At 39.9% G+C, this 19158-nt stretch overlaps 1 protein-coding gene across 1 annotated transcript in view; it reads left to right on the forward strand.

Annotated features, from left to right (window-relative positions):
* Positions 1-19158, forward strand: part of LOC128639721 (oocyte zinc finger protein XlCOF7.1) — a gene marked incomplete in the record, with an annotated part of 926940 nt that overhangs the window by 257132 nt on the left and 650650 nt on the right.

Genomic DNA, 19158 nt, shown 5'->3' on the forward strand with positions numbered 1-19158 from the left:
CCATTTAATAGAAATACTGATTTAAGTTGATTCAAATGTTGCTATGTATGTTTGTAATGATGCCACCCAGTGTTGCCATGAGAGAACTACAGCCAGAAAGCTTTTTGGCTGTTGGAAATGGGATATTCAGATTATCCAATAGAGGGACAAGGTTTCGAAGGGCCACCCATATTTCACACCTATGATTAGACTAATAAGTTGTATGCAGAAGGAAGGAGACACACTGGCTGCAGAGTTTTGAACTGACTGAAACTGTTTTGCGTGGGACACAGTCAAACTACAAAAACAAAGTGGGCCATATTTCTCCTATTCCATTGCAATTACACTTATTTTATATGAGGTGTGAAATTGGATCCGTTGCGAAAATTGGAAACTGGATTGCTGTTATTTGGTGATGTATATAAAAGTTTTATTATAAGATAAGTTATATGCATAGTCAATTTGTATTTAATAGATTTAAAGAAACAGTGTGTTTTAGTTAGCATTTCACAGCCTATATATATATATATATATATATATATATATATATATATATATATATATATATATATATATATTGTTTAAATCTGTATCTGATTTGCTAAGTAAATCATCTGTGCAAGTTCTGATATTGTAAGTTAATTCTGTATTAGGATAAATTGCAGTTAAATAGCAGAATATATATATATTATCCTATTGTTGAAAGAGCACAGTTTAGAATTGTATTGCTTGGATGTTAAAGGTTTTAGTCCCATTGTATTAAATAAATAAGGCTGAATTGTGAAGGTATATTTTTCTGGGTTTTGTAAGAAGGATAGCATATCTTAAGAGTTGGTTTTAACGCATATAAATTTCTTTCATGTAATTAGCAAGAGTCTATGAGCTAGTGACGTATGGGATATACATTCCTACCAGGAGGGGCAAAGTTTCCCAAACCTCAAAATGCCTATAAATACACCCCTCACCACACCCACAATTCAGTTTTACAAACTTTGCCTCCGATGGAGGTGGTGAAGTAAGTTTGTGCTAGATTCTACGTTGATATGCGCTCCGCAGCAAGTTGAAGCCCGGTTTTCCTCTCAGCGTGCAGTGAATGTCAGAGGGATGTGAGGAGAGTATTGCCTATTTGAATGCAGTGATCTCCTTCTACGGGGTCTATTTCATAGGTTCTCTGTTATCGGTCGTAGAGATTCATCTCTTACCTCCCTTTTCAGATCGACGATATACTCTTATATATACCATTACCTCTGCTGATTCTCGTTTCAGTACTGGTTTGGCTATCTGCTATATGTAGATGAGTGTCCTGGGGTAAGTAAGTCTTATTTTCTGTGACACTCCTAGCTATGGTTGGGCACTTTGTTTATAAAGTTCTAAATATATGTATTCAAACATTTATTTGCCTTGACTCAGAATGTTCAACTTTCCTTATTTTCAGACAGTCAGTTTCATATTTGGGATAATGCATTTTAATTTAACATTTTTCTTACCTTAAAATTTGACTTTTTCCCTGTGGGCTGTTAGGCTCGCGGGGGCTGAAAATGCTTCATTTTATTGCGTCATTCTTGGCGCGGACTTTTTTGGCGCAAAAATTCTATTTCCGTTTCCGGCGTCATACGTGTCGCCGGAAGTTGCGTCATTTTTTGACGTTATTTTGCGCCAAAAATGTCGGCGTTCCGGACGTGGCGTCATTTTTGGCGCCAGAAAGCATTTAGGCGCCAAATAATGTGGGCGTCTTATTTGGCGCGAAAAAATATGGGCGTCGCTTTTGTCTCCACATTATTTAAGTCTCATTTTTTATTGCTTCTGGTTGCTAGAAACTTGTTCTTTGGCATTTTTTCCCATTCCTGAAACTGTCATTTAAGGAATTTGATCAATTTTGCTTTATATATATGTTGTTTTTTCTCTTACATATTGCAAGATGTCTCACGTTGCATCTGAGTCAGAAGATACTACAGGAAAATCGCTGTCAAGTGCTGAATCTACCAAAGCTAAGTGTATCTGCTGTAAACTTTTGGTAGCTATTCCTCCAGCTGTTGTTTGTATTGATTGTCATGACAAACTTGTTAAAGCAGATAATATTTCCTTTAGTAAAGTACCATTGCCTGTTGCAGTTCCTTCAACATCTAAGGTGCAGAATGTTCCTGATAATATAAGAGATTTTGTTTCTGAATCCATAAAGAAGGCTATGTCTGTTATTTCTCCTTCTAGTAAACGTAAAAAATCTTTTAAAACTTCTCTCCCTACAGATGAATTTTTAAATGAACATCATCATTCTGATTCTGATGATTCCTCTGGTTCAGAGGATTCTGTCTCAGAGGTTGATGCTGATAAATCTTCATATTTATTTAAAATGGAATTTATTCGTTCTTTACTTAAAGAAGTACTAATTGCTTTAGAAATAGAGGATTCTGGTCCTCTTGATACTAATTCTAAACGTTTAGATAAGGTATTTAAAGCTCCTGTGGTTATTCCAGAAGTTTTTCCTGTTCCTAATGCTATTTCTGCAGTAATTTCCAAAGAATGGGATAATTTGGGTAATTCATTTACTCCTTCTAAACGTTTTAAGCAATTATATCCTGTGCCGTCTGACAGATTAGAATTTTGGGACAAGATCCCTAAAGTTGATGGGGCTATTTCTACCCTTGCTAAACGTACTACTATTCCTACGTCAGATGGTACTTCGTTTAAGGATCCTCTAGATAGGAAAATTGAATCCTTTCTAAGAAAAGCTTATCTGTGTTCAGGTAATCTTCTTAGACCTGCTATATCTTTGGCTGATGTTGCTGCAGCTTCAACTTTTTGGTTGGAAACTTTAGCGCAACAAGTAACACATTGTGATTCTCATGATATTATTATTCTTCTTCAGCATGCTAATAATTTTATCTGTGATGCCATTTTTGATATTATCAGAGTTGATGTCAGGTTTATGTCTCTAGCTATTTTAGCTAGAAGAGCTTTATGGCTTAAAACTTGGAATGCTGATATGGCTTCTAAATCAACTTTACTTTCCATTTCTTTCCAGGGTAACACATTTTTGGTTCTCAGTTGGATTCCATTATTTCAACTGTTACTGGTGGGAAAGGAACTTTTTTACCACAGGATAAAAAATCTAAAGGTAAAAACAGGGCTAATAATCGTTTTCGTTCCTTTCGTTTCAACAAAGAACAAAAGCCTGATCCTTCATCCTCAGGAGCAGTTTCAGTTTGGAGACCATCTCCAGTCTGGAATAAATCCAAGCCAGCTAGAAAGGCAAAGCCTGCTTCTAAGTCCACATGAAGGTGCGGCCCTCATTCCAGCTCAGCTGGTAGGGGGCAGGTTACGTTTTTTCAAGGAAATTTGGATCAATTCTGTTCACAATCTTTGGATTCAGAGCATTGTTTCAGAAGGGTACAGAATTGGTTTCAAGTTGAGACCTCCTGCAAAGAGATTTTTTCTTTCCCGTGTCCCAGTAAATCCAGTAAAAGCTCAAGCATTTCTGAAATGTGTTTCAGATCTAGAGTTGACTGGAGTAATTATGCCAGTTCCAGTTCCGGAACAGGGGATGGGGTTTTATTCAAATCTCTTCATTGTACCAAAGAAGGAGAATTCTTTCAGACCAGTTCTGGATCTAAAAATATTGAATCGTTATGTAAGGATACCAACGTTCAAGATGGTAACTGTAAGGACTATCTTACCTTTTGTTCAGCAAGGGAATTATATGTCCACAATAGATTTACAGGATGCATATCTGCATATTCCGATTCATCCAGATCATTATCAGTTCCTGAGATTCTCGTTTCTGGACAAGCATTACCAATTTGTGGCTCTGCCGTTTGGCCTAGCTACAGCTCCAAGAATTTTTACAAAGGTTCTCGGTGCCCTGCTGTCTGTAATCAGAGAACAGGGTATTGTGGTATTTCCTTATTTGGACGATATCTTGGTACTTGCTCAGTCTTTACATTTAGCAGAATCTCATACGAATCGACTTGTGTTGTTTCTTCAAGATCATGGTTGGAGGATCAATTTACCAAAAAGTTCTTTGATTCCTCAGACAAGGGTAACCTTTCTGGGTTTCCAGATGGATTCAGTGTCCATGATTCTGTCTTTAACAGACAAGAGACGTCTAAAGTTGATTGCAGCTTGTCGAAACCTTCAGTCACAATCATTCCCTTCGGTAGCCTTATGCATGGAAATTCTAGGTCTTATGACTGCTGCATCGGACGCGATCCCCTTTGCTCGTTTTCACATGCGACCTCTTCAGCTCTGTATGCTGAAGCAATGGTGCAAGGATTACACGAAGATATCTCAATTAATATCTTTAAAACCGATTGTTCGACACTCTCTAACATGGTGGACAGATCACCATCGTTTAATTCAGGGGGCTTCTTTTGTGCTTCCGACCTGGACTGTAATTTCAACAGATGCAAGTCTCACAGGTTGGGGAGCTGTGTGGGGATCTCTGACGGCACAAGGAGTTTGGGAATCTCAGGAGGTGAGATTACCGATCAATATTTTGGAACTCCGTGCAATTTTCAGAGCTCTTCAGTTTTGGCCTCTTCTGAAGAGAGAATCGTTCATTTGTTTTCAGACAGACAATGTCACAACTGTGGCATACATCAATCATCAAGGAGGGACTCACAGTCCTCTGGCTATGAAAGAAGTATCTCGAATTTTGGTTTGGGCGGAATCCAGCTCCTGTCTAATCTCTGCGGTTCATATCCCAGGTGTAGACAATTGGGAAGCGGATTATCTCAGTCGCCAAATGTTGCATCCGGGCGAATGGTCTCTTCACCCAGAGGTATTTCTTCAGATTGTTCAAATGTGGGAATTTCCAGAAATAGATCTGATGGCGTCCCATCTAAACAAGAAACTTCCCAGGTATCTGTCCAGATCCCGGGATCCTCAGGCGGAGGCAGTGGATGCATTATCACTTCCTTGGAAGTATCATCCTGCCTATATCTTTCCGCCTCTAGTTCTTCTTCCAAGAGTAATCTCCAAGATTCTGAAGGAATGCTCGTTTGTTCTGCTGGTAGCTCCGGCATGGCCTCACAGGTTTTGGTATGCGGATCTTGTCCGGATGGCCTCTTGCCAACCGTGGACTCTTCCGTTAAGACCAGACCTTCTGTCACAAGGTCCTTTTTTCCATCAGGATCTGAAATCCTTAAATTTAAAGGTATGGAGATTGAACGCTTGATTCTTGGTCAAAGAGGTTTCTCTGACTCTGTGATTAATACTATGTTACAGGCTCGTAAATCTGTATCTCGAGAGATATATTATAGAGTCTGGAAGACTTATATTTCTTGGTGTCTTTCTCATCATTTTTCCTGGCATTCTTTTAGAATACCGAGAATTTTACAGTTTCTTCAGGATGGTTTAGATAAGGGTTTGTCCGCAAGTTCTTTGAAAGGACAAATCTCTGCTCTTTCTGTTCTTTTTCACAGAAAGATTGCTATTCTTCCTGATATTCATTGTTTTGTACAAGCTTTGGTTCGTATAAAACCTGTCATTAAGTCAATTTCTCCTCCTTGGAGTTTGAATTTGGTTCTGGGAGCTCTTCAAGCTCCTCCGTTTGAACCTATGCATTCATTGGACATTAAATTACTTTCTTGGAAAGTTTTGTTCCTTTTGGCCATCTCTTCTGCCAGAAGAGTTTCTGAATTATCTGCTCTTTCTTGTGAGTCTCCTTTTCTGATTTTTCATCAGGATAAGGCGGTGTTGCGAACTTCTTTTGAATTTTTACCTAAAGTTGTGAATTCCAACAACATTAGTAGAGAAATTGTGGTTCCTTCATTATGTCCTAATCCTAAGAATTCTAAGGAGAAATCGTTGCATTCTTTGGATGTTGTTAGAGCTTTGAAATATTATGTTGAAGCTACGAAATCTTTTCGTAAGACTTCTAGTCTATTTGTTATCTTTTCCGGTTCTAGAAAAGGCCAGAAAGCTTCTGCCATTTCTTTGGCATCTTGGTTGAAATCTTTAATTCATCTTGCCTATGTTGAGTCGGGTAAAACTCCGCCTCAGAGAATTACAGATCATTCTACTAGGTCAGTTTCTACTTCCTGGGCGTTTAGGAATGAAGCTTCGGTTGACCAGATATGCAAAGCAGCAACTTGGTCCTCTTTGCATACTTTTACTAAATTCTACCATTTTGATGTATTTTCTTCTGAAGCAGTTTTTGGTAGAAAAGTACTTCAGGCAGCGGTTTCAGTTTGAATCTTCTGCTTATGTTTTTCGTTAAACTTTATTTTGGGTGTGGATTATTTTCAGCAGGAATTGGCTGTCTTTATTTTATCCCTCCCTCTCTAGTGACTCTTGTGTGGAAAGATCCACATCTTGGGTAGTCATTATCCCATACGTCACTAGCTCATGGACTCTTGCTAATTACATGAAAGAAAACATAATTTATGTAAGAACTTACCTGATAAATTCATTTCTTTCATATTAGCAAGAGTCCATGAGGCCCACCCTTTTTTTGTGGTGGTTATGATTTTGTATAAAGCACAATTGTTCCAATTCCTTATTTTATATGCTTTCGCACTTTTTTATCACCCCACTTCTTGGCTATTCATTAAACTGAATTGTGGGTGTGGTGAGGGGTGTATTTATAGGCATTTTGAGGTTTGGGAAACTTTGCCCCTCCTGGTAGGAATGTATATCCCATACGTCACTAGCTCATGGATTCTTGCTAATATGAAAGAAATGAATTTATCAGGTAAGTTCTTACATAAATTATGTTTTTGTTTCATTTCCTTTTATTGCGAATATACTTCAATATGTTTATGGATATTAACTAAATAAAAGAATTCAGATATTTATATTAATTGTATGGTCTAGTAGATGCATGGTTGATTAGGGATTCAATTTTTAAGGAAAATTAATATAAGATTGTGTTTATAACCCTGCCATAAACTGATATATTATTTGGATAGCACTACTAAGATTTTCATAAATATACTGACATAATAATTGGAGGCACATTATTAAAGATTAATTTTGAAAAGTTAATAAAAATATTAATTTTTCATATTTCAAAATTAATCAAAAATATTAATTTTTCATATTTCAAAATTAATCAAAAATATTAATTTTTCATATTTTCAAAGTTAATCAAAAATATTAATTTTTCATATTTCGAAATATTAGTTTTTCATATTTTCTAAATTAATCAAAATTATTAATATTTCATATTTCGGAATATTAATTTTTCATATTTCAAAATTAATAATATTTTTTTTTTTTAAATATAAAAATTTTTCTTCTCTCTTTTTATTGGCAAACATTTTATTAGCGTTTTAGTTAAATAAATACTAAACCAATACAATAATGTCTGTAGCCAGAAGTGACTCATTTAATTCTATACATAGCGATGAAATTGGTCCCATTACAATACCCATTACTAAAGGTCAGGTCCTTAAGAAAGATATCTTAAGTTACATTAAAGGGAAGTTAAATATTGCTGGTGAATTAAATGATTTTGTGGATATGCTTGAAACTAGGGCTAAAAATATTACTGTTAATAATAATATGTGGAATGAAGAGAATTAATTCTTCCAGGAATTATTAATGATTAATCAATGCAAGGCTCTCAAAAAGCGAGACGAACTAATACTAAAATGCTGGCCCCTTTTAATATGCATAATTGACGAAATGTCGTTTTGTGTCACAGACAAACGATTGCAAATACAGGAGCTAGAAAATAGTATTCGTTCCTCGCGCAGACGCGAAGAGGGTTTAAAAATAGCCAAAAATAAAATGGATGAATTTGCCCAAAACCTAGCCACCTTAGATAAACATAATATGGACTTAATCGCGCAGATACAAGATTTAAATAAACAGCTTGCGCAAAGCCAGAGAGAATTAAGCGATTTAAAAAGGTCATATCGCCATAATGAAAACCCTTATGTTAACAATGAGAATAATACAGATAATGCTAACTCCTTTAGTGAACGCGTCAGGGAAGAGGTACAAAAATATATAGAACAACATAGACAAATGACCCCTAACGGGTCAGAAATAGATTTCCCAAATAGACAATCCCCTCAGGATGTAAATCCAGAGGACAGCTGTAGCGCAGCTGGCACGGGGGAGGGAAATTCTAACAGAGAAGTCCAGAGAAAGTCTGATAAAGTCTATGATTCCCATAAAATAATCACCTTCGTACAACGCGCAGTACCTATATTCTCCAATAAGGGAACAACATCTGTAATTGATCATTTACAGGCTTTTGAAAATGCGTTAGCTATAATGAATGTTACAAGTGAGAAATTGAAAATTGAATTTCTGCCTTGGGTATTTGACAGTAAGCATCACAAATTCTTTGCTTCACTAAAGGATATGAATATTCATTCCTGGAATGGGGTAAAACGACAATGCAGAAAAGAATTCGGGCAATATCGCACTAAAACTGCCGTGAAAATAGCGGTATATGGTTTAAAGTGTCGTGCGAATCAGAGTCCAATCGAATTCCTTTCTGTATTGAAAAATGCGTACAGTATGGCTGAAGATAATCCCAAATTTGACGGCTCAGAATTTGTAAATTTATTTTTTGAAGCACTGCCTACACCCATCAAAATTAACTTAGCTAGAGATTTTGATGAGGACTGCTCATTGGAATGGCTGATCAAAGAGAGTACAAAATTATACTCTATTCAGCAATCCAGTGAACAGGGGGTGAAAAAGGAGTCAAAACCCAAAATTGTAGCAGAAACTAGGGTGTCACCTAGCCCCCTCAATTTGGTATCTAAAAAGAGAACTTATGCAGAGGTGACCAGTCAAAACAGGCCATCTCCACAGAGGTTTAATTCTGCCCCTCCCCCTACGCAGGTTGAGGCGCAGGGAGACTATAACCAAAGTGGGGGACATAATCAGGTGAATAATTACTCACAAAGAGAATACCCACCAAATAATTGGTATCCGCGCAAGGGTAGATACAATAGACAGCGAAGATATTCTCAGGGTAACCAGACACCCCAGGTATATAATGCTCCCCAAAATACTAATGCTGAACAAGCTGAACCCCAGGGGCAACCACGCCAGAATAGAAATAACGGCCCTGATTCTGAGGGAACCCAATGGTCCAGGAATCAGTACAATGGGGCACCAGGAGATAGGCCCAGGGGTAGAGGTAACTTGTACAATCAGGTAGATATGCTGTTTACCCAGTTAAATCGGTTGAGCGAACAAATCGCTAATATGAGTCAAAAATCTACGGCTCAGTGTTACGGTACCAACAGTGTACCAAGGGTTAATACCAGATGAACAATGTCCTGCATAGGGAATCAGCAATTCACAACCCAGCCAGTTTCAGGTTTAAAACAGAATGTCATTTATTAAAGGCTAGATGCCTAGTATTTATACAGGTTTGACCCCAGATGGGGGGGTTGAAAGACTCTTGTACATTTAGTTAAAACGGGAAGACGCCCTTTTATGAAACAGTAGAATTACATTACTTAAATACTTTACTTAGGCAGATAACAACTTAAACACATTTGGCTTGTCTTATCACCTAGCGTCTGCTCTCTGAGGGTGATTAAACAATGGCCTGTTTATTACTTAAATGTAATTATAGCACACAATAGCTGAGGCCAGCAACTCTGTCTTTAGAAATTAGATTCTTAGCTAAACACAATTAACTCCTTCAGTCCTGACAGAAGGGTCTGTCACATATCTCCCCCCTTGTGGAACACTCCGGCAGACCCGGCTTGACCCTTTGGCGGGTCAACCTGGGGATGACCGGACTAGGAGGTGGTAGGCATGTCAGTTTGCCAGGACAATCCATCTGTATTCCCGTTATGAGAGAGAATTCCTGTCCATACAAAGAAGGGTTCAACTTCCTCAGTGCCCAGACTAGGGCTAAACAGTCCTTCAAAATCCCATCAGCTTCTTTACGAGTTTTCTGTACCTGCTCTTTATAGGTATCCACAATCCCTTCATACTGACATAGGGTGCCCTTGAGTTGCTGCACCTCACTATGAGCCAGCGTCAGCTTCTCCTCAAGTGTCGCTAAGTTTGTCTTTAATGTTTCATGTCCCACTCTCAAGCTGGTGTTTTCTGCAGTCTGTCGGTGCAGCTTGTCTAGCAGAGATTCACGTTCTAAACGTGCTTTTTCCTCTGCGCTCCTCTTCTCCTTCATCAGCGCATTGTAACGGGACTTCCACGTATCAATAGCGGATAGAGATTTACTGAGCTCAGCGTCCTGGGGCTTAGCAGCAGGGGGGTCAGTCTCTGCTGCACGGATCTGAGCACGGGTAGTCACAGGGTTAACATCAGCGGGACCCATGGGAGCATAGGCAGAAACAAGGGGAGCCAAGTCATTTCCAAGAAGAACATCAGCAGGTAAGTCCTTCTTGACCCCCACATTCACAGGTCTAGCGCCCACTCCCCAATCCAAATGTACCCTGGCAACAGGTAGGCTGAACACATCGCCCCCTGCTACCCTCACAGCCACAGTGTCTCCAGTGTACTGTTTCTCAGACACCAAGTTCTTTTGAAGCAAGGTCATGGTAGCACCAGTATCCCGTAGACCACTGACCTTCTTCCCATTCACTTTAACCAGTTGCCGGTTATTCCGGTGGGCAGCTTGCACAAGGTCTGCCTCATGTAGGATGCTCCAGCATTCTTGCGCCTCTACGTAGCGGGCCGCAGGCTGAGAGTTACGTGGGATTCCGCCGGCGGGTCTTCTCCAGGACTGTGCTTGGTTCGCTGCATTTAGGGGACACTCTGGTCTTTTGTGCCCTAGTTGCTTACATCCAAAGCACCAAATAGGCTGTGAGTAGCCCCGTGAATTGAACCGGGCTCTCTGAGGGTAGTTCGTGGCCAGAGGCCGTGTGGTATAGCGGCGCGCCGGGGGTTGGTAACTGGCAGCTGCTGGGGTGACTGGGGGTCTGTACTCCACTCTAGCAGGGGGCTTAGTGGTAGAAGTGTCCAGTTTGCGGGCATCCGTATACTCATCTGCCAAGCGAGCCGCTTCATGCAGGGTGGAGGGTTTACGGTCCCGAACCCACTCTCGAACTCCTGCGGGTAACTTGTCGAAGCAATGTTCCAACAGGAATAGCTGCAGCACCTCTTCCCCAGACACGGCTTGGCACCCCGCTATCCAGTGAGCTGCTGTGCGGTGCACCTTACATGCCCACTCAAGGTAGGAATCTCCAGTTAATTTAACAGTGTCTCTGAACCGCCTCCGGTATGCCTCCGGTGTAACCGCATACCTGGAGAGCAGAGCCTCTTTTACAGTATTATAATCCCCGACTTCCTCATCTGGAATGGCCCGAAAAGCCTCACTGGCCCGGCCGGATAATTTTCCGGATAATATCATGACCCAGTCCTCTGCGGGTACCTTGTGTAGTGCACATTGCCTCTCAAAATCCGCAAGGTACCCATCAATCTCTCCTTCTGTTTCCAGGAAGTTTTTAAAAGCTGCAAAATTTACTTTTCTCTTTTCCACTGGGTTTGCTGCAGCGCCGCTTTGGCGAAGTAGGTTGGCCTCCACAGCTGCTATGACCCGGTCGATAATTTCCGCAGATGGGTTGGGGCCATAATGTGCCAGTCTTATTTTAACCCGCCCGATCAAAGCTTGCTTCTGCGGGGGTTCTGTCTGCTATGCTGGGCCCATTGGTTCCTTCTGTCCCTGGTACTCTTTCCATCTTAGTCAGTATTGTAATAATCCCCCTCTTCCTGAGGTTACTGGCTTGTGTAGTTGCTCTTCTGGGCGATAAGGTTCATTCCGTCGCTTGCCACCAATGTTACGGTACCAACAGTGTACCAAGGGTTAATACCAGATGAACAATGTCCTGCATAGGGAATCAGCAATTCACAACCCAGCCAGTTTCAGGTTTAAAACAGAATGTCATTTATTAAAGGCTAGATGCCTAGTATTTATACAGGTTTGACCCCAGATGGGGGGGTTGAAAGACTCTTGTACATTTAGATAAAAAGGGGAAGACGCCCTTTTATGAAACAGTAGAATTACATTACTTAAATACTTTACTTAGGCAGATAACAACTTAAACACATTTGGCTTGTCTTATCACCTAGCGTCTGCTCTCTGAGGGTGATTAAACAATGGCCTGTTTATTACTTAAATGTAATTATAGCACACAATAGCTGAGGCCAGCAACTCTGTCTTTAGAAATTAGATTCTTAGCTAAACACAATTAACTCCTTCAGTCCTGACAGAAGGGTCTGTCACACTCAGCAACCGAACAATACTTTTTTAGGGGTACAGCCAGTGGTCAGCAGTGGACCACAGGCACAGTCATAAATACTGCAGTGTCACCTGAAGGGGAGGGGAGAGATATACAAAATGTAATAATAAATATCAATGATACTAATCATGTTCTATCCCCACAGACCGAAAACGGACAATTTAGCTGTGGTGACAAGCAACCTTATCCGGGAAAAGTTAACAAATCTCTTCCCTTGCAGCTCTCTCCTAACCTTATCTCCACAGATGCAGTACAAAAGAATCCAGCCGACCCTGTCATAGAGGAAACAGGTAGGTATTAAGGTTCCTCTGCATCGAATGACACGGCGAATTCAGGTAACACGTGGCGAAGCCCACAGATGTGTGAGAATGCCAATTTTATGTGTGAAATGGTAGAAACTGCAGGAAGATATTATGTATTAGTTGAGCTGCAAGATTCAGTCTCCAACCCTATCAGGGGATTAATTGACACTGGGTCACAGGCAACTATCTTATCCCACAGGTACTACACACAGCTAAATGAGCTAACACCCCACAAACCTAAAATAAAAGAATTTGACGGTTCTCTAATAGGTGTTGGGGGTGACTCCCTAAAAGTTTACGGTACTGCCTGGTTAAAATTTAAATTGGGGAACAGGGTCATAAGACACCCTGTCGTCATAGTGGATCTGCCAACTGATCGTTTAATTATTGGTAGTGATCTCCTGAAGCGATTAAGCACCATAATTGATTGCATAAATAATGTAATTTGGTCACAAGTTAAGAGACCTATCAATTATGAAAAATCTGGTATATCTCGCGCCCGACATAGCTGTCACGTGGTGGAAGAGAAACCAGATGCTGTGGAGATTCATTTCAGGAATAACTCTGTACCTGAAATCACTATCCTACAAATAGATGATCAGACTCCTTTTAGTGGCTCTGATGGTAATACTTTTAAAATTTTACCTGGAAAGATAGCGAATATTTCCCTAGATGGCGATGTATTAACTATATCACTCCACAAGGGGGATCATAAAATCCCTAAGGGGGGAGGCCACGCTCAATACCTCACAGGGATTGAGAGAGTTAAAGAGGATCTATTTATCCCTATACAAGTACATGACCTTGGTAAAACCAAGTATGCTAAAATAAACTTAAAACAGGAAGCTAGCTATATAAGCGAAGGTTTATTAGCGCAAATAGCTGAACCTAAAGTGATTAAATATCTTTCTCCCCAAGACCACTGTGTCAACGGCCTGGATGACAGGTCTGAAAGCTATAACATCACAGCTAAGTGCTTATTATCTATCTCCATTGGTAATAAATCAGTGAAGCACCTGTTTTTAGTTTTAAATACTCCCCATAATCAAATATACATTGGCAATGATATCTTCCATAGATATGCCATACAAATAGATTTGATTAATTCTTGCCTCTGGAGCAGGTTAAAGGGGGACCCTGAAGTATTTCAGGATGAAAACGCAGCCCTAAAATCAAACCAGCAATTGCCATATGCTGTGAATATGCAGGTATCTAGCGATGTTATAATTCCTGCTGGGGCTGATAAATTTCTTTTACCCTTACAGGTAAAGAGAGGTCAGAAATTAAAAACTTCTGAAACACTAATTTGCCTCTCCCATAGAATACAGAATCTGGGTGTCACAGTGACTTACACTCCTATGGTGAATATTGGAACTGTTCCAATACATATTGTTGTGCATAACATGACCCCACAGGATATAACATTATCCAAGGGAACTACCATAGGATATGCACTGGAATCAAGTTATTACACTTTTGGATTCCAGAATAATGTAATTGGGCTAATACCTGAAGGATACTTAACTGAAAAACAATTAATAGAACAATCCTTTGCATCTATGCCAGAGGGTCTATTTAATATTCAGAAAATGTATTGTACTCAGAAAATGTATTGTACTCACGCTTGAATATTTAATATTCAGTCTATTTATCCCTTCAGCTCAGAGGAAGGCATCTGTAAAATTGAAGAAGCCTCTCTAGTGTTTGATCAGCCAATCAAACAGCAAGATTACCCCAATACCAAGAGTCATGGGAGCAATGTAAACTATAACCAAGGGGATCTCACCTCTAGATTGGAAGAAGCCTATGAAATAGGACAGCCTGAAATCTTTCCAGGATTTCAGCAAATAGTCAAAGAGCAAATATCCTTAGCTAATGGCTGTTCCAGCGATGACGAACGCCAACAGCTGCGAGAACTCCTAATGGAATACAAGGATATTTTCGCTAAGGATTCTTATGACTGTGGTACTACAGACTTGCACATTGCAAGAATACAAACAGATCCTAATGCGCCACCTGTATTTGTCAAACAATACAGACTTCCCTTAGCCTCATATGATTCTCTTGCAGAGATCATAAGGAATTTGGAAGAAAGAGGTATTGTCAGACAGGTGCACAGCTCTTATAATAATCCTATTCTAGGTGTCCTTAAGCCCAATGGACAATGGCGTTTGTGTGCTGACTTAAGACAGCTAAACAAACGAGTATACATGTCTGGCTGGCCTGTACCATACATTGACCAGTGCCTAGCACAAATGCAAGGATCCAAAATATTCACTGCCATTGATTGTGCACAGGGATATTGGACCATAAAGGTACATGAAGAGGACCAATATAAGCTAGCATTCTCCTTCCAAAAGGTTCAGTATGCATTCCAGAGACTTCCATTTGGATACATAAATTCTGGACATGAATTTGCTGTATTCATGCATAAGGCTATGCCTGACGCACTGGAAAGGGGAACCTTATCTTATGTTGATGATGTTTTAATCAAAAGCACAGACTTTGAAAAACACATCGCAGAGCTTAAACACGTCCTCAGCCAACTTAAAAGGGCAGGTGTCAAATTATCCCTGCAAAAAGCTCAATGGTGCCGCACTCGTGTAAACTTCTTGGGACATGAAGTTACCTCTGACGGATTAAATCCCCAGAAGAAAAAGGTGGAAGCGATAGTGAATTCTAAAAACCCAACTAACTTAAAGGAATTGAGATCATTCCTGGGTATGACAAATTATTCTCACAAATTCATTGATAATTATGCGGAATTAGCTAAACCACTACTACTTCTCCTAAAGAAAGAGGTGAAATGGCACTGGAGTGAGTCTCAAGAGACAGCCATCAGAGAGCTGAAGAGAAAACTCACTCAAGCACCTTGCTTAGCGTACCCTGAAGGTGGCAAACCTTTCTACTTAGAAACAGGGTACACAGATGTAAGCATGAGTGCTGTTTTATACCAAAAGCATGATAATTTGAACAAAGCCATTGCTTATGCGAGCAAAAATCTGTCCCCAGTAGAAATAAAGTTTAACGATTGCGAAAAAGCCCTCTTATCTACTGTATGGGCTCTACAAAATTTCCGCAGCTATATACAGGGCGAGAAAATTATTGTAGAAACGGCCCACCAGCCTTTGCTATATTTGCAAAGTGAGAGAATAAGAGATGGGAATTTGTCTAATAGCCGCATAACAGCGTGGACTCTTTCCTTGCAAGGCTGGCCATTAGAAATTCGCTACAAGCAGAATAAAAAGAATCCAGTTGCACAGGGACTTGCTGAGCTCCACGACTGTACTGCTAGAGATCCTGGGGAAGAATTATCAGAAGATGATTTTCCGGAGGAACAATTGCTTTCCCCATATAAAATGTACAATGAGGACCATTGTCAAACATTACCTTGGGTATATGTTGATGGTTGTTCTTACCATGCCACTATTGATAATGAGCGCAGATTAGTCGCTGGCATTGGTATAACTGGGGCAAATGGATTCCCAAATATATCTATAGGTTTCAACATTGGACCAAGATCCAGTCAGGTTGCAGAACTAACTGCTGTTTTCAAAACCATTGAAATGGCTATTGAACATGGTATTCATGAATTTGTGATCATAACTGACTCAAATTATGTGCGTGACAGTTTTGTTGAATACCTGCCAACTTGGAAGAGAAATGGCATGCAGAAAAGCAATAACAAACCAGTCAAGCATGGCAAATTGTTCTGCGAGATTGATAATCTGGTAGTATCCAATGATTTAACCATACACTGGAAAAAGACCAAGGGTCATTCCAGAGTTTTAGGTCCTGATAAGGAAGGCAATGACCTTGCGGATTCATTAGCCAAACAAGGAGCCATAACTGGAGAACTCCTTAATATTGACCATTTAATGGGTGCAATTCAGGTAGAAGCCATTACCAGAAACCAGGCAAAACAACAGAGTGAGCCTAACTTGGTACAATGGAGTCAGGATTCTCCTAGTGAGGACCTGATCACTAGTCAAAAAGAAGACCCCATTGTAGGCATCTTCTATAAACACATAGAAGATCCTGAAAGCAACCCCATCTCAAAAGATGATTGTATTGGCAAAGAAGATCTGAGAATCTTAACAAAATCTAAATCACAATTCAAATTACAGGATGGTTTGTTAATTAGAACCTCCAAAACTGGCATCCAGCAGTGGGTAGTACCCACCAAGTTCCGAGGTCTAATGCTTCAACATGCCCATGATGCTCCCACATCTGGTCATCGTGGTGCCAAACTCACGTATGAAATATTGCGTGATTACGCTTTTTGGCCACACATGTTGAAAGATGTTCAAACCTACTGTCAAGGGTGTTTAATCTGCCCACAGTTCCAACCCACTGCACCAACGCATAGAGCGCCATTGCAGAAAAGGGGGATGGTAATGCCATGGTCAGATATACAAATTGATTTTATTGGCCCAGTAACAAGATCATCAAGAGGTAACAAATACATGTTAACCGTGACATGCCTGTTCACTAAATGGGTAGAGTGCATTAGTGCACCTAACAATAGTGCTGAAACATGTGCAGCATTGCTCATCAACCATGTATTTTCCAGATTTGGTTTGCCCCAAAGAATCGAATCAGATCGGGGGACCCACTTCACTAGCGAAGTGATGACAAAAATGTGGAAAATACTAGGGGTTAAAAGAAAGCTCCATATTGCTTATAGAGCTGCCTCAAGTGGTGGTGTAGAGCGTTATAACCAGTCCATTGTTAAAATCCTCAAAAAGTTTGTGAGTGAAACAGGTAAAGACTGGGATGTAAAACTACCTCTAGTCTTAATGGCATTAAGAGCAACTCCAAGTAGTGCTACCAAGATGTCACCTTTTTTGAGCTGATGACTGGTAGAAGAATGGTTCTACCTCAGCATCTGCTATACCGTACATCAGACCAAAACTTGATAAACGCTGCCAATACACATCAATATGTGGAAAACCTAAGAAAGCACCTGCAATATGCCTTTGCATTTGCTCAAAGGAATTTAGAAAGAGCCGCAACTGCCACTAAAACCTATTATGATCTCAAAACGTCCAAAAAGGAATATGAAATAAATGATAAAGTTTATCTTTATAACTTTGGAAGAGATCAGGTTAAGGAGAAGAAATTTCTTCCCTCATGGAAAGGTCCTTTTGTCATTACTGACAAAATATCTCCAGTGGCCTATAAAATGAGAATCCCCAAAAATGGAAGTTTCATAGATAAATGGGTCCATATTAATCAATTGCGAGCGTGTCATCCAAGATCCCAACTACAAGTCATAGAGGAAAAATGAAGTGTCATATCCCCAAATGAACTAAAGACATACTGTAATTTAAAGATGCCTAACTGATAAACATGAAAGCTCAAAATAACAAACTTTCTTCATAAGAGACTGTCTATGAGGTATACGGTGCATCCTCATCAAATACCACTGACTTTAAGCCAATTCAAATACATGTGTCCTACATCTATTTGAAGTTGGAAGGGGGATTTATGTCAGAGTATATGAATATTATGATGAATATTACATATGTGTACATATATATGTATATATATATGTATATTTTATACACTGTATATGTTAGATGAGACCTCAGGATTAATTGAACATGATCTGTAGAAATATAGAATGGAAAAGAAGGCGCCACCATAGTGTACGATCAATGGATACAGACAAGCTTCAGATGCGCATGTAAAACTGGTACTTACAAGCTCCTTGACACTTGAGAAGTGTCACAAACGCCTTCTGGAACTTTATGAGTCGTCCAGCTAACTCCCACCACCGTCCTAGTTGACCCGTTCTATGGGGTGTTCAGATGGGTGCCGGATAACTTGCTCTCCCGATAACAATCTGCCAGCAGCAGCTGCACAGGAAGTAAATGGGAGGGGAACCTGTGCAGCTGCTGCTGGCAGATTGTGCAGCTGCTGCTGGCAGATTGTTATCGGGAGAGCAAGTTATCCGGCACCCATCTGAACACCCCATAGAACAGGTCAACTAGGACGGTGGTGGGAGTTAGCTGGACGACTCATAAAGTTCCAGAAGGCGTTTGTGACACTTCTCAAGTGTCAAGGAGCTTGTAAGTACCAGTTTTACATGCGCATCTGAAGCTTGTCTGTATCCATTGATCGTACACTATGGTGGCGCCTTCTTTTTCATTCTATATTTCTACAGATTTTGTTCTTTTGGGACGCCAGCAAAAGTATTGAAGAAGCCGCGAGCCATCATCTGACAGAGCCTGAGGGAGCATTCTGACCCCCTAGGTCTCAACAAGTAATATTGACTTAGCGGTACTAAGCTAAGACATCTGAACATTCACTTTTATATCATCACCATTGACTTTTATTTCCACATTTGTGAAAGAGTATATTTTATATATATTTATATGGTTAATAATTTTTAGCACTGTATTTATTTATATGGTCAATAATTTTTAGCACTATATTTGTTGGCGCACTGTTCATTTATAACTATTTAATTGAACATGAGTTTGTTGAACACAGCTTCTAATACACGTCTATCAGGATTGACGATCAGCAGAGCCTTTTGAAGCACGACCCCTGTAGTGTAAAACACACAAACATTTCTTTTCTAAAGGAAATAGCTCAGTGACCCTATTCATTTGACTATATATGCAGAGTTTTATAACTTCAGAACATTTGGTGATGTGAGAAAAGAATGTGTTCAAGGACCCCTTTGG

This window comes from Bombina bombina, chromosome 9, assembly GCF_027579735.1.
Source record: "Bombina bombina isolate aBomBom1 chromosome 9, aBomBom1.pri, whole genome shotgun sequence".
Taxonomy (NCBI): domain Eukaryota; kingdom Metazoa; phylum Chordata; class Amphibia; order Anura; family Bombinatoridae; genus Bombina; species Bombina bombina.